Here is a 17322-nt window from a genome sequence, read left to right on the forward strand (position 1 = left end):
CTTGCTGCAAAGGAAGGAGACCTTTGGGGGAGCACAGCCCGTTCTGAGCCTGGGGTTCGCCAGAGATCTCTTCTATGTCAGGCGCTGTGCTCTGTGCTTTGAGCAAATTAAACCCTTTACTTTAATCCTGGAAGGCAGGCATGATGGTTGCCCATTTTACAGATGAGGAAATAGATTTACAAAAGTGACTTGCTTGTTGTAGTTTGCTAGAAATGGGCCAAGAGGGAATCTCAGCTGTATGAGTGACTTCAGTCACAACTCCTAACTTCTGTACCTTGTTGTTCTGACAAGGGTTGGCAGGATGGAGCCTCAGAGGTGCGGAAAAGAAAGCTTATCTGTATCAGGTAAGGTCCCCATTGCTCAGTACTCTTGGTCTGAAACTATAATTAAAGGCTGGGTTATAGTTCCAGACCAAGTCTTTCGTCTTGTGGGTGGCAGTGGTGGTGTTTTATGAGAAAATCAAGGAAGGCTGCACAGAGGAGGTGGCTTTTGACTTCCATCGTGAAGGATGCATGGGAGTTTACCTAAACATTCCTGAGAGAAAGAGAAAACTGCTGCCACCCACCCCCACAAACTTGTTGTACCTGAAGCTCCCAATCTACCAGACTCTCCTGGGGCCACCACATCCACCCCACTAGCTCCCCCGCCTAAAAATAGCCAAAGATACCAACTGCTTTGCCAACTGTTCTGGGGCCCAGTGGCTAGATGAAACAAGAAAGCACCAGATGGCACATTCTTTAGGGGATAAGACACTAGTCCCAGAGTATCTCCCTGGGAGACCCCCACCAAGCAGACTGCTGGGCTGCTGGCTACAGGTCACACAAACCCTGTGACACAGGATAGCTGTCCTCACTGATGCCTCCAGAGGCCTCTGTTGTGCCGGTGTGCACAGGGACCCTTGGACAGCCTCACTCCCTTGTGTACCCCTAGCTTTCAATGCATTGCCTGCCAGAGCAGGTCCTCAGTGAACACACGCTGAATCCCTGTTATAATCTCCAGTTTACACACCAGGAAGTCGAGGCTGAGGCAGGAGAAGAAACTTGCCCCGGGTCACAAGCCAGGCAGATGCAGAGCTGATGCTTCCACCTGACACTGGACCGCATGGAGGAAGGTCTGAGGGGGATCACCAAGACTCACTGGAGAAGGAGGCAGGGATTTCTCCTGGGGCAGAGTACTGGGATTGGAGCTGTATGGTGGGCACAGCCAGACCTTCAGGGGCCTCAGGGAGCCCGGGTGTGCCCGATCCCAGGATTGCCCAAGTAAGGGAGAGGAAGGGAGAGTTGGACACCAGCAGCAGACACAGATGCCGAAGTTCCAATCTTGGCTTCTGGCTCTAAATCCAGCCCTCTGCCCCAAGAACTCCAGCTTCTTAATCTCTCTAGGCCTCGGTTTCCTTATGTGTAAAATGGGAATAATAATGATGCCTATATGTGGTGAAATAAGATTTTGCAGTATTGTTTTGAAATTCCTTTGTCAGCCCTCCCTTTTCTCTCTTCAATCTGGATCTTGTTCCTGTTGCATCAAAGAAACGGACAAATAAAGGAATAAGATATAAGCTTTATTTAATTCTTGGGTTCGAATGCCTGAAGGTGAGGGGCTTGGAATAGTTTGGAAAGGTAGTTGCATATCTAGTTCTGAAAACATGTTGAAAAAACAAAACAGGGCTGGGTGCAGTGGCTCACCCCAATGCTTTGGGAGCCTAAGGCAGGAGGATCGCTTGAGGCTAGGAGTTTGAGACCAGCCTGGGCAACATAGCAAGTGTCTCTACAAAATTAAAAAATTAGCTGGGCATGGTGGTGCCCGCCTATAGTCCCAGCTACTCAAGAAGTTGGGGCAGGAGAATCTCTTGAGCCCAGGAGATTGAGACTGCAGTGAGCTATGAACATACCACTGCACTCCACTCTCGGCAACAGAATGAGATCCTGTCTCTAAAAAAAATTAAGAAGAAGAAAAAAACAACAAACAAAAAACAACTGCAACAAACTCCTTCTGGGCTGGGAGATTTGAAGAGGAGAAGGGAGAGCTAAGATGCTGGGTTCTGCGCTTGAGGCCATGCTGGAGTGGGAGGGTAGGGTTGGGAAAAGACAGATCCCTCACAGAGATTTGGGGATCCAGGGCAAAGGTGACCTGGGCTTCAGTTCTCAGGCTATAGCTTTAGAGGAAAGCCCTAGAAGCAGGGTGACTACAGCAGTGTGTGGGGTTTGTGCTGTGTCTAGGAGGGCTGGTCTGTAGAGTCTTAGATGTGTGAGTGGCATGGGAAAGCCTTGAGATTTCTGTGCCCCAAAATTGCCAAGCTGAGAGAGGCTGGAGTGTCCTATGGGGAGGTGGATCAAGGTACCTGGATTGACAGCTAGAGGCTGGTAAGATACAGATATCTCAGTAGAAGCTAGCAAGGAAGGTAGCCGGCTACAGGGGCACTGGTCCATAGACTCCTGCTTCTCCCAGTGCCATGACACTGGGGAAGTCCCCTCAGATCTGAGAAACCACTCCAAGTAGAGGAGAAGCAGGTGGAAGAGTGCAAAGGAATGCATTTAAATCTGAAATGGCCGGGCGCGGTGGCTCAAGCCTGTAATCCCAGCACTTTGGGAGGCCGAGGCGGGTGGATCACGAGGTCGAGAGATCGAGACCATCCTGGTCAACATTGTGAAACCCCGTCTCTATTAATACAAAAAAATTAGCTGGGCACGGTGGCGTGTGCCTGTAATCCCAGCTACTCAGGAGGCTGAGGCAGGAGAATTGCCTGAACCCAGGAGGCGGAGGTTGCGGTGAGCCGAGATCGCGCCATTGCACTCCAGCCTGGGTAACAAGAGCGAGACTCCGTCTCAAAAAAAAAAAAAAAAAAAAAAAAAAAAAATAAATAAATAAATAAATAAATCTGAAATGACTGAGAAAAGCTGAAACTTACTCTGATGACACTGTCTTCTAACAGGTGCAATGGGGACTGGAAAGAAGATGATGTTTAGTTTTAGAACACGGGTGAGCAACCTACAACCCATGGGCTAAATCTAGCCTGCTGCCTGTTTTTGTAATAATGTATGGGAGCATAGCCATGTCTACTAGATCATGTACTGTGTGTGGCTGTTTTCATGCTACAATGGCAGAGTTGAGTTGTGGTGAGAGGGACTGTATGGCTCTCAAAGTCTGAGTTATTTATCATCTGGCTCCTTACCAAAAAAAGTTAGCTTAATAAGCTGGAGAATCCCCTTGGGAGGAGGTGCACTCACGTACCCAGCAGGTGAGTGGCTTTGGTGAAAGGCTAATGTTCCTTTGCAGAGAGACTTCCCCTTGGGATGCTTGAATGTCGTGATAGCTGGGTCCTTCAGAGTGAGTGATGCAAGAGAGCAAGACAGAAGCTACAATGTCTTTTTAAAAATTATTTTGGCCAAGTGCGGTGGCTCACGCCTGTAATCTCAGCACTTTGGGAGGCTGAGGCGGGCGGATCACCTGACATTGGGAGTTTGAGACCAGCCTGACCAACATGGAGAAACCCTGCCTCTACCAAAAATACAAAATTAGCCAGGCATGATGGCGAGTGCCTATAATCCCAGCTACTTGGGAGGCTGAGGTAAAAGAATCGCTTGAATCCGGGGGGTGGTGGAGGTTGCAGTGAGCCAAGATCACACCACTGCACTCCAGCCTGGGCTATAAGAGTGAAACTGGCTAAAAAAAAAATTTATATATATATTTATAATTTTTTTTTGGCTTAGCCTCAAAAGCTACACACCTTCATTTCTGTCATATATGATTGGTTCCACAGATCAGCCCTATTCAGTGTGGGAAAAGACTACATGAGGAGGCAGGGATCATTGTGGGGGATCTTGGAGGCTGGCTACCACAGACTGCCCTCTGACTCCCCTTTCATATTAAAAATGCATCCTCCCTCTCACCGACCCCCATCTTGCCCCATTACAGCATCTACTGGAAGTCCAAAATCTCACCACCTTAATCAGGTCCAGGTGTGCATGAAGTCTCTTGTGTATGGATCCTTGGCTATAACCCCTCAAGTACAGTTCCTTTCCATCTGAAAACCTGTGAACTAAAGAGATATGTTATCTTCCCCCGCAAACCCAATAAACAATGATAGGACTGGCATACACTAACTGATATATATCTTTATGTTCAAAAAGTGGAAATGACAGGGCATGGTGGCTCACGCCAATAATCCCAGCACTTTGGGAGGCCGAAGTGAGTGGATCACTTGAGGCCAGACATTTGAGACCAGCCTGGCCAACATGGCAAAACCCTATCTCTACTAAAAGTACAAAATTAGCTGAGTGTGGTGGCACATGCCTGTAATCCCAGCTACTCCGGAGGCTGAGGCATGAGAATCACTTGAACCTGGGAGGCTGAAATGGTGCCACTGCATTCCAGCCTGGGTGAAAGAGCAAGACTCTGTCTCAAAAACAAACAAAACAGGCCAGGCATGGTGGCTCACGCCCAGGACTTTGGGAGGCCGAGGCAGGCAGATCACAAGGTCAGGAGATGGAGACCAGGTACGGGTGAAAACTGGTACCTAGTAAAAATACAAAAAAAATAGCCGAGTGTTGTGGCATGCATCTGTAGTCCCAGCTACTCAAGAGGCTGAGGCAGGAGAATCACTTGAACCTGGAAAGCAGAGGTTGCAGTGAGCCGAGATTGTGCCACTGCACTCCACCCTGGGCGAGAGAGCAAGACTCTGTCTCAAAAACAAAACAAAACAAACAAACAAACAAAAACAAAACAAAACAAAAAGGGAATATGGGAGGCATGCAAGAGTCACTGGTGCCTAGAAATTGTCAACTCTAGCAAGATACAAGTTGGCAGTTCTTTGATTAAGACTCCAAGGCTTGAGAATAACAATCCATGGCTCTTGGCTCCACCCTCCGGGCTCTTAATTCTATTTCCTGAATCATCTTTCCTTTTCCATAAAAGGTAGCCTGTGTTTGCAGCTGAGTAGTTTTCTTGGCCTGCATCCTGTTTATAGAAGTTTGGGGATCCAAATGCCTCTTTTCCATTTCTGTTGTCTCTGTCCTTTACAATCCAAGTTGGCAGTGTTTCTGCCAATACAATTCTCTTAAAAACTTTGTAGATTTCTGGCCGGGCGCGGTGGCTCACGCCTATAATCCCAGCACTTTGGGAGGCTGAGGTGGGTGGATCACAAGGTCAAGAGATCGAGACCATCCTGGTCAACAAGGTGAAACCCCATCTCTACTAAAAAATACAAAAATTAGCTGGGCATGGTGGCGCATGCCTGTAGTCCCAGCTACTCGGGAGGCTGAGGCAGGAGAATTGCTTGAACCCAGGAGGCGGAGGTTGCGGTGAGCCGAGATCGCGCCACTGCACTCCAGCCTGGGTAACAAGAGCAAAATCTCTGTCTCAAAAAAAAAAAAACTTTGTAGATTTCTATGGACCTTATTCACTTCTTTAGACTATGCCCACAAATCTCTTTGAGATAAGCTCCTCTCTACCTTGGGCTCATGCTGATAGACAAATCCTTTAATGCTTCTAGAAGCCCTTATTGTTTGAATGGTTCTGTTGCCTTAGACCTGAAATCTTAGGGAATTTACAGCCATACTCTTGGCTTCAACTTTATACCATGTTTTTCTGATGTGATCTTTTTCCAGAAGCCATTTCTTAATTTTAGCATTGATTTTGGCTAGAAAAACTGGGAATTTTCTTCTTCTTTTTCTTCTTTCCTTCCTTCCTTGCTTCTTTCTTTCTACTTTCTTTCTTTCTTTTCTTTCCTTCCCTCCCTCCCTTCTTTCTTTCTTTCTTCCTTTCTTTCCTTCCTTCCTTCCATCTTTCTTTCTTTCTCTCTCTCTTTCTTTCGAGACAGAGTTTCACTCTTGTTTCCCACACTGGAGTACAAAATGGTCTGATGTCAGCTCATTGCAACCTCCACTTCCTGGGTTCAAGTGGTTCTCCTGCCTTAGCCTCCCAAGTAGCTGGGATTACAGGTGTCTGCCACAACACTTGGCTAATTTTTGTATTTTATTTTATTTTAATTAAAAAAATTTTTTTTTAATTTATTTTTTCTTTTTTGACTCCCCCTACATCAGGATAATTTTTGTATTTTTAGTAGAGATGGGGTTTCATCCTGTTGGCCAGGCTGGTCTTGAACTCCTGACCTCATGTGATTTGCCCGCCTTGGTCTCCCAAAGTGCAGGGATTATAGGCATGAGCCACCATGCCAGGCCATCAGGTATTTAGTTTGTTTGTTTTGAGATGGAGTCTCGCTCTGTCACCCAGGCTAGAATGCAGTGGTGCAATCTCAGCTCACTGCAACCTTTGCCTCCCGGGCGCAAGCAATTCTCCTGCTTCAGCCTCCTGAGTAGCTGAGATTACAGGAGAACTCCATTACACCTGGCTAATTTTCGTATTTTTAGTAGAGACGAGGTTTCACCATATTGGTCAGGCTGGTTTTGAATTCCTGACCTCAGGTGGTCCACCTGCCTCGGCCTCCCAAAGTGCTGAGATTACAGGCGTGAGCCACCGTGCCCAGCCCCCTTCTGCTTTTCTACCCCCTTTCTGCCGGATGTTCTAACTATGAGCCCGGGATGCAGTTTGTGCATTGTTGGGTAGTTTGTTTTCTCCATCTACTTAGCAAGTTTTATTCCCCTTTAAGGGAGACTATCGCCACCCTGTCTAATCTACCTCAGAACGAGAAATAATTCCTGCCAGGGCAACATGACAAAACCCTGTGTCTACAAAAAATACAAAAAATTAACCGGGCATTGTGGTGCATGCCTATAGTCGCAGTTACTTGAAAAGCTGAGGCAGGAGGATCACTTGAGCCAGGGAGGTCGAGACTGCAGTGAGTCATGATTGCACCACTGCACTTCAATCTGAACACAGAGTGAGAGCATGTCTCAGAGAAACAAAAAAACAGGCCAGGCGCGGTGGCTCACGCCTGTAATCCCAGCACTTTCGGAGACTGAGGCAGGCAGATCACAAGGTCAGATGGAGACCATCCTGACTTAACACAGTGAAACCCCATCTCTACTAAAAATACAAAAAATTAGCCAGATGTGGTGGCATGTGCCTGTTGTCCCAGCTACTTGGGAGGCTGAGGCAGGAGAATTGCTTGAACCTGGGAGGCGGAGGTTGCAGTGAGCCAAGATCGTGCCACTGCACTCAGCCTGGGCAACAGAGCGAGACTCTGTCTCAAAAAAAACAAAACAAAACAAAAAATAAAACAGACTCCCTCACTTGGTCAGGGGGCTATTTTTTCAGGAGGGACTAGACATCAGCATTTTTCATCCTGCCCTATCTACCTGTTGTTGAGTCTGAGTTCTGGGTGAGTGTATCTGATATGTGGAAGTGCCCTTCTTCCACACAGCCCCCACTGGTAGGATGGATGTCCAACACTGGGCGTGGCACTGCTGGGAACATTAGGGCACAATTCACTCTTATCCCACTTGTGGAATGGGGGTTCCATTCAGAGGGTGGAGGAGGGGGACTGAGGAGACCTGCGGCTGCTGCACTCGCCCTCCTCCAAGCACTCAGCTCCTGAAGTGGGGGCGTCACTCAGAGAGTGGCATGCTATTGTTCCTGCCCGCACGAGAGCCGTGGCTCAGAGATTTCTCTAGGGAACAGAAGTGGGTAGTAAGGCCGGGGCATGGTGGCTCATTCCTGTAATCCCAGCATTTTGGGAGGTCGAGTTGGGTGGATCACTTGAGGTCAGGAGTTTGAGACCAGCCTGGCCAACATGGTGAAACCCTGCCTCTACTAAAAGTACAAAAATTAGCAGGGTGTGGTGGTGCATGCCTGTAATCAAGCTACTAAGGAGGCTAAGGCAGGAGAATTGCTTGAACCTAAGAAGCGGAGGTTGTAGTGAGCCAAGATTGTGCCACTGCACTCCTTTTTTTTTTTTTTTGAGACAGAGTTTCGCTCTTGTTACCCAGGCTGGAGTGCAATGGCGCGATCTCGGCTCACCGCAACCTCCACCTCCTGGGTTCAGGCAATTCTCCTGCCTCAGCCTCCTGAGTAGCTAGGATTACAGGCACACACCACCATGCCCAGCTAATTTTTTGTATTTTGGTAGAGACAGGGTTTCACCGTGTTGACCAGGATGGTCTCGATCTCTTGACCTCGTGATCCACCCGCCTCGGCCTCCCAAAGTGCTGGGATTACAGGCGTGAGCCACTGCGCCCGGCTCTGTGCCACTGCACTCCAGCCTCCTGGGTGACAGAGCAAGACCCTGTCTTTTTTTTTTTTTTAAAGTAGGTAGTAAGAGAGAGAGAGCTCCACATCTTTCCCTAAAGGAACATTTGCAACAGGTTGTAAAGAAGTTTGAGTTCAAGGTTATGGTGAAAGGCAATAGAGGGAGATTGATGGAATCTGGAGATAAAGGCTAAATTGCAGGCTGGCTAGTCTGCTGAAGAGAAACTGGGGAAAGGGAAACTGGAGAATCCTGGTAGAGTCAGAACAAATCTCAGACACTGACCTCCGGGACTGTTTCTTCAAAGGAGTCACCAGGTTTGATTGGATCCATTTGTGGAGCAGTTTATACCCCAGAGCTTTGTTGAAAATACAGTAATAGACAATTCAGCTGGCAATTACTGGAGCTTAACAGCTGGGTGTGTCAGGGAACAAGTCAGTCAAAGAGAGTCCTGCCAAAACCCTTGTTAACCCACGGTGATTGTGGGTATCCAAAGCTGTACCCCCTGAGGAATATCTGAGGCTTCACACTCTGGCAGCAAGAAGGAGGAGACAGACTTCACTAAAATAATCCTTCCAGTCACCAAACGTTCAAGTAAGGGCAACCGGCCCGAGATTTGTATCTGTCATACACAAGCAACGTCAGCCTCTTGCTTGGTATCTTGGGAGCCCCAGCAGGAGCAAGGAAGAGCAGACAGAGGACGGGAAGGCAGAGGAGAGAGAGGAGGCTGGGCTCCCTTTGACCTTTGATTGGCGACTTGGAGAGTTAGGGACCCAGAACTTCCTGCAAGTAGCTCATTCCCCTCCCTCATTGCCCACTTTCAACGTGTTACCAAGTCCTGCCTACTATGTCCCCACAGCTCCCATCAACCTTGCCATCCCCATTGCAACTGCCCAGAGAGGCAGTACTGAGATATAGCTTCTGTCTCTCCCAACACACACACAGACAACTCTCCCTAGTTGTGTGATGTTGGGCAAGACTCTTCACCTCTCCGAACTCAGTTTTCTCAACTGTGAAGTAAAAATAATAGAGATAGGCTGGGTGTGGTGACTCACGCCTGTAATCCCAACACTTTGGGAGCCTGAGTCGGGCAGATCATGAGGTCAGGAGTTCGAGATCAGCCTGGTCAATATGGTGAAACCTTGTCTCTACTAAAAATACAAAAATTAGCCATGCATGGTGGCAGGCACCTGTAATCCCAGCTACTTGGGAGGCTGAAGCAGGAGAATCGCTTGAACCCAGGAGGCCGAGACCACACCATCTCATTCCAACCTGGGCGACAGAGTGAGATTCCGTCTCAAAAAAAATTATGAATAAATAAAGACACTGGCCAGGTGTGGTGGCTCATGCCTGTAATCCCAGTACTTTGGGAGGCTGAGGCAGGAAGATCATTTGAGCCCATTAGTTTGAGACCAGCCTGGGCAACATGGCAAAACCATCTCTACAAAAAATTTAAAAATTAACTGGGTGTGGTGTCATGTGCCTATAGTCCTGGCTATTTGGAGGACTGAGGCGTGAGGATCTCTTGAGCCTGGAAGATTGAGGCTGCATGAGCCATGTTTGTGCCACTGCACTCCAGCCTGGGCGACAGAATGAGACCCTGTCTCAAAATAATAATAGTAATAATAATAAAGATACCTATCATACAAGACTATTGTGAGAAATTGATGAGATTAGTCAGGAAGGCTTAGCTCAGGCCTGGCTCATGGTGTATGTTAAAAACTCTCTAAAACTCAACCACTATTAACTATTAACTATTAAGTGAGTTCAGACTTCATCATTTCTTGGCTTGGGCCCTCAGGACAGCCCCCATCATGGCCTCTCTGTTTCCGTGCTTGCCCCTCCAATCTATATTCTCCAACTAAGTCAGTGTCAATTTCCTGTTTACATCTTGTCAACGGCACCTGCACCTTTTTTTACTGAGGGTAGGTCTTGGTCCATCTGAGATACTGATTAAAGTGCAGCTTTCTGGGATGTCCCCTCCAAGGATCCCTGCACTTATCCCAATGTCCCAGGCAATCTGCAAGCTAGTCTACATTCATTGGTGCAGGATTCAAGGCCCTTCAGATCTCTTTCTCTTGCTCTGGTCATATAAAATATGCCTACTTTCCCTTCATCTTCACCATGATTGTGAGTTTCCTGAGGCCTCCCCAGAAACTGAGCAGGTGCTGCCATGCTTTCTATACAGCCTGTGGAACCATGAACCAATTAAACTTATTTTCTTTATAAATTACCCAGTCTCAGGTATTTCTTTATAGCAATGTGAGAATGGACTAATACACTTGTGATATAGTGTTAAATGTTTGCTGTGGCTTGGATGTCCGTCTCCTCCAAACCCACATGTTGAAACTTAATCCTGTAGATGAAAACAGTCAGACTCTGTAAAATATTTGAAGAGATTTATTCTGAGCCAAATGGCCTGTGACACAGCCCCAGGAGATGTTAAGAAAATGTGCCCAAAGTGGTTGGGGTACATCTTGGTTTTATACATTTTACGGAGGCATAAGACATCAATACATGTTAGATGTACATTCGTTTGGTCCAGAAAGGTGGGACAACTTGAAGCTGGGGGGAAGTGGCAGTCTAGGGAGGGGAGCTTCCAGATCATAGGTGGATTCAAAGATTTTCTGATTGGCAATTGGTAGAAAGAATTTATCTAAGGACCTGGAATCAATAGAAGTGGGTGTCTGGGTTAAGATAAGATGTTGTAGAGACCAAGTTTTTATTATGCAGATGAAGCTTCCAGGTAGCAGTCTTCAGAGACAATAGATTGTAAATTTTTTCTATCAGGCTTAAAAAGGTACCAGACTCTTTTTTCTTCTCCTAGATAAGGAAGAAGACCTGGAAAAGGAAGGGGATTCTCTTCAGAATGTAGAATTCCCCCATGACAGGACTATTTCAAGATAATGGTAAAGTAATATAATTTGGAGTAAAATACTTTGATTTCTTTCAGGGCCTGCTATCTAACATGGGATGCTATACTAGAATCAGGTTGGAATTTGGTATCCTATTCCTACAAAGAGTCTGCTTTATCAGTCTTAAGATCTGTTTTTACTGGTGAGTTGTGCCTGAATTCCAAAAGAGAGAAGGAAATAATGAGGCATATCCAATCCTCAATTCCCATCACGGTCAGAACTAGTTTTTTGGGTTAACTTTGAAATGCCCTTGGTTGAGAGGAGAGGTCTTTCAGATGGTTGCGGGGCTTAGAATTTTATTTTTGGTTTACATTACTAAATGTGGAAGTGTTGAAAGGTGGGGCCCTTTCGAGGTGATAGTTTCTGCCCTATGGATAGATTAATGTGCGAATCGGTCAGAGTGGTGGGAAAAACTATAGGGAAAGGATGCAAACCTTCTGAAAGTTCAAAAGGTTCTGCAGAGCCCTGGGGGAGAATAGCTGAAGGCAGCTGTTCTATAACCCTGAGGCAAAGGGCAAGGAGTAGGTACAAGGGAATGTGGAGAAATTGATTTAAACAATTTTAACTTACCCAAAGACTAGCTAAACAAATTATTTTATAATGCCCAGATTGCCAGCTCACAGGCACGTCTGCTCCTTCAACAGGTGTTAACCTTAGAGGACTGGAACCTAACCAGTTGTGGCAAACAGACGTTACACACGTCCCTGAATTTGGAATACTAAGATATGTACATGTATCCATTGATACCAATTCCCATCTAATCAGTGCTCATGGTCTTCCTAGAGAGTTCACCCGATATGTCATTAAACATCTTCTCTTAACCTTTGCATTTATGGGGCAGCCCACAAAGATTAAAATTGATAACAGTCCAGATTATACCAGCTCACAATTTCAACAATTTTTTTCACACATGGAATGTCCAACATTCCACAGGTATCCCATATAACCCCCAAGGACAGGCCATAGTAGAAGGTGCCCACTCCACACTTAAAAATATGCTCAGGAAACAAAAAAGGGGGAATATGAGTAAGGACCCTGCAACACTATTGGCACAAGCCTTATTTACCCTTAATTTCTTAAATTTAGATAATAAATTTCAATCAGTTGTAGAAAAGCACTTTGCAAAAATCACTCAAGACAGAAAACCTTCAGTTTTATGGAAAGATGTAAACAGCAATGTATGGTGTGGTCCAAATGATTTGCTAATGTGGGGAAGAGGATATGCTTGTGTTCACACCCCTTCAGGTCCTCTTTGGATTGCAGCATGATGCATCAAACCATACCATGGCATGGCCAGGGCCCAACCCAATACCAGAAATGAAGAAAGTGATCCTGCAGGACCCACAACCCCGGATGATGCGGCTTCCTCGGATGACACAGGCCCCAGACACTACCTGGGGATGCTGAAGAAGACAGCTCCGGAGGCCAGTGAATCCTGCTCCAGACACAGATGCCATTCACTCCAGATAATTTGTTTCTTGCTATGCTTTCTGTTGTACATTGCAGCTCTCATAGGTTATTAACCTTTTTTATTCTCTCACTTTGCCTGCTACCTGTACCTGCTACACTCTATTGGGCCCATCTTCTAGATCTGCCTTTTTTCCACACTGTTACTTGGGCAAACACCCCCTTCCCAGCCTCTAACAATGTGACTGATTGGATGGGAGGGATTGACATATCCCTGGTGGGGTCCCTCAGTAATGGCACACATTGGACTGAGGTGCCAAGTAACACTACATATCACTCCTTGATTGGCAAATAATAATACTGATTATACTCAATGTGTGTCTTATGTTATTTACTGGTTCTAGGATGCAAAGCTGGAATGCGACCTGTAACCACTGCGCCAGTCAAACCTGTCACTGCGCAAATTTGTACACTTCAATCAACAAAACCCGATTAAAAAAAACCCAGAAAATGGAGAGATGTGGGGGATGGTTAGAGTGGTGGCAAAAACTAGAGGGAAAGGACACAAATCTTCTAAGGTTGGAAGGTTCTGTAGAGCCCTGGGGAAGAATAGCTGAAGGCAGCTGTTCTATAACCCTGAGGCAAAAGGCAAGGAGTAGGTACAAGGGAGTGCGGGGGAATTTATCTTAAACAGGCTTGTTTACTTGTGTTGACTGGGAACTGACCTTTGATTATCCATGTGTGACATTCCCTGAAAGGGGAACAATGAATGTTAATTATCTACAGGTTGCGTGGGCTCCAAGTTTTTAGCATTGTGCTTGCACTGGATAAAAGTGAGCAGCTCCAGCTTCTTGGGGCTGCTCTCTGGCCACTAGAGCCAGGCAGTCACCTACCTGCTCTTACACTGCATACCTGTGTCTGAGTCCCCATTTCATTTGTTGGCCGGTGTCTGCGGGACAGACTGGGCAGATTAATTAATCCATTTATAAACTAATGGATTAATGACAATGGATTAGTGAATTATCATAGGAGTGGGACTAGTGGCTTTATAAGAAGAGGTGGCCAGGCGCAGTGGCTCATGCCAGTAATCCCAGCATTTTGGGAGGCTGAGGTGGGTGGATCACCTGAGATCAGGAGTTCGAGACCAGCCTGGCCAACACGGCAAAACCCGGGCATGGTGGCAGGTGCCTGTAATCCCAGCTACTCAGGAGGCTGAGGCATGAGAATCACTTATCAGGGAGGTGGAAGTTGTAGTGAGCCGAGATCATGCCACTGCATTCCAGCCTAGGGGATAGAGTGAGACTCTGTCTCAAGAAAAAAAGAAGAGGCAGAGAGACATAAGCTAGACACTCAGCCCCCTGGCCATGTGATACCCTGCATCACCTCAGGACTCTGCAGAGAGTCCTCACCAGCAAGAGGGCTCTTATCAGTTGTGCCCTCTCAACGTTGGACTTCCCAGCATCCAGAACCGTAAGAAATAAATTTTATTTCTTATACTCAGTTTCAGGTATTTTGTTATAAGCAACAGAAAACAGATTAAGATAGTGCTCAAGGCAAAATACCAATACACAACACACAAATTTTATATACAGTGTGATTGCAATTGTGTTTCAGTTTCCTCATCTGTAAAGTGGGAATAGAAATAGTAGGCCTGACCAGGCGTGGTGCCTCACACCTGTAATCCCAGCTTTGGGAGGCTGAGGAGGGCGGATCACCTGAGGTCAGAATTTCGAGACCAATCTGACCAACATGGTGAAGCACTGACTCTACTTAAAAAATACAGAAATTAGCTGGGCGTGGTGGCAGGTGCCTGTAATCCCAGCTACTGGGAAGCTGAGGCAGGAGAATTGCTCGACCCCAGGAGGCGGGGGTTGCAGTGAGCTGAGATGGTGCCACTGCACTCCAGCCTGGGTGACACAATGAGACTCCATCTCAAAAAAAAAAAAAAAAAAAAAGAAATAGTAGGCTGGAAGCAGTGGCTCATGCCTGTAATCCTAGTGCTTTGGGAGATCAGATTGCCTGAGCTCAGGAGTTTGAGACAAGCCTGAGCAACATGGTGAAACTCCGTCTCTACTAAAATAAAAAATTAGCCAGGTGTGACATCATGTGCCTGTACTTTGAGCTATTTGGGAGGCTGAGGCAGGAGAATTGCTTGAACCCAGGAGGCAGACATTGCAGTGAGCATAGATCATGCTACTGCACTCTCCTGGGCGACAGAGCAATACTCTGTCTCCAAAAACACAGAAATAGTACCTATACTTCTTAGGGTAGTGATGAGGTTTAAATGAATTACTGTTCATGATACAAAAATCAGCCAGGCGTGATGACACGCTCCTGTAGTCCCAGCTATGCAGGAGGCTGAGGCAGGAGAATCGCTTGAATCTGGGAGGCAGAGGTTGCAGTGAGCCAAGATAACACCATTGCACTTCAGCCTGTGAGAGAGCGTGAGACACCGTCTAAAAAAAAAAAAAAAGAATTACTGTTCAGAGACACAGTTCTTACTGCACAAACGTTGGTTGAATAACATAAATTCTGTCTTCTAAACAGTTCATGAATGGGTGCCCCTCCTCTTCCCTGGTCGGAGTCACCATTATCTCTCTACCCTATTCCTTCCTTGGCCTAACAGGTTTCCTTGCATCCACCCTTACGCTACTCCTATGCCTCTTACAAATCCAAGTTCAGGTGACCTTTTCAAAATGCACATATGATGCATATGCTTAACACCCTTCAATGGCTTCCTGTTGCACGGGACACACTCCTTAACAGGGCTGACAAGGCCTGAATGATTTGGCTCCTACCCACCTGTCCAGCCTCATCTTTACTACTACTACTGAACCTCACACATGACCTCACTTTGACTTTACACATTTCTGAGGTACCCTGGGGAGTTGCTTCCTGGCAGTCTGTGAGAGCCAGAATAATCAAAACTGTGTTTCCATTGACCGGCAGTTGGAGATCGCATCCCACAGAGCAGATTACCCCAGATTGCCCCAGATTGCCCCAGATTGCCCCAGATTACCCCAGATTGCCCCAGATTGCCCCAGATTGCCCCAGATTACTCTTGGCTCTCCAGTCACCTGCAACGCCAGTCAACTTTCCTGATTCTGTCAGAGGTGTTTGAACCAGAGTGACTCCATCTTGAATAGGGTCTGGGTAGAATGAGGATGAGGGCTTCAGGGCCGCATTCCCAAGAGAGCAGACATTCTTTGTCACAGAATAAGGAGGTCGGCATGCTGATGTCACAAGATATAAGTCACAAAGACCCTGCTGATAAAACAAGATGTAATTAAAAACGACAACAACAACAAACATCCAAAACCCAACAAAATCAAACTGGCAAAGAAAGAAACCTCTGGTTGTCCCCATTGCTCATTATATGCTAATTCTAATGCATTAGAATGCTAAAAGACACTTCCATGCCATGTCAACACTTGGAAGTTACCCTATATGGTCTAAAAAGGGGAGGATCCCTCAGCCCAGAGATCGCCACTGCTTTCCCAGTGTGAACTCCATCTGACAGGTCTTAGCCAATTTAGATGGTTTTATTTTGCTGAGGTTAAGAATGCACCCATGACACAGCCTCAGGAGGTCCTAACGACATGTGCCCAAGGTGGTCAGTGTACAGCTTGCTTTTATACCTTTTAGATAGAATATATCAATCAATACATGTAAGAGGTTGGGCATGGTAGCTCATGCCTATGATCCCTGAACTTTGGGAGGCTGAGGTGGGTGAATCGCCTGAGGTCGGGAGTTCGAAACCAGCCTGGCCAGCAGGGTGAAACCCCGTGTCTACTAAAAATACAAAAAAAAAAAAAAAAAAAAAATTAGCCTGGCGTGGTGGTGGGTGCCTGTAATCCCAGCTACTTGGGAGGCTGAGGCAGGAGAATTGCTTGAACCCAGGAGAAGGTTGCAGTGAGCTGAGATTGTGCCATTGCACTCCAGCCTGGGCAACAGAGCAAGACTCCATCTCAAAGAAAAAAAATTATCTAGGCATGGTGGTGGACACCTGTAATCCTAGCTACTTGGGAGGCTGAGGCAGGAGAACTGCTTAGGAGGCGGAGGTTGCAGTGAGCTAAGACTGTGCCACTGCACTTCAGCCAAGGCGACAGAGCGAGATTGCATTTCAAAAAAAAAAAAAAGGGTAAAAAAAACCCCAAAACTTACTTTTACTTTTCTCTGTTGGCTTGTTCTTGAATTCCTTCCTGCACGAAGCCAAGAACCAACGTGGCCTCCCAGACTGAACCCCAATTTTGGGGTTTGCCTTGTGACAATTCCTTCATTCAGAAGGGATTTATTGCACTGTGGGTACACAGAGCTAAATCAGACCCAGCCTGGCTTCCTCTGGGCCAAGCTGTCTTCTAAGTGCTTTACCTGAATTCACTAATTTCCTGCCAGATAGGTGCTATTATGGGTTCCATTTTACTAGTAGGGGAAGTGAAGCACAGGGAGGTTAAGGACCTTGCTCAAGGCTTTGTAGCTTAGCTCCAGAGCTGTGGTGAGATTAACAAGCCTGAGCTGATGGACTTCAGAGGCAGAGACAACCACATTCAATTAGTGGGAGTCCAACAAGTATTCCCAATAAAACATTTATATGTGTCTCACAGTTTCCAGTGTGGTTTTATGTGGATTCTCTCATTTTGCTAGATGAGGTATGTTAATGGAAAAACCAAACTCTGTAAAACATTTTAAAGAGGTTTATTCTCTGCCAGTATGAGTGACCATAGCCTGGGGAACAGTCTCAAGATGTCCCAAGGAAGTGTGCCCAAGGTGACTGGGTTACAGTTTGGTTTTATATGTTTTAAGGAGACAGGAGTTATAAGCAAAGACAATAAATCAGTACATGGAAAGGATACATTGGTT

Source organism: Aotus nancymaae, unplaced genomic scaffold, assembly GCF_030222135.1.
Source record: "Aotus nancymaae isolate 86718 unplaced genomic scaffold, 86718_ANA_hifiasm-v0.15.2.pri h1tg000059l, whole genome shotgun sequence".
Classification (NCBI taxonomy): domain Eukaryota; kingdom Metazoa; phylum Chordata; class Mammalia; order Primates; family Aotidae; genus Aotus; species Aotus nancymaae.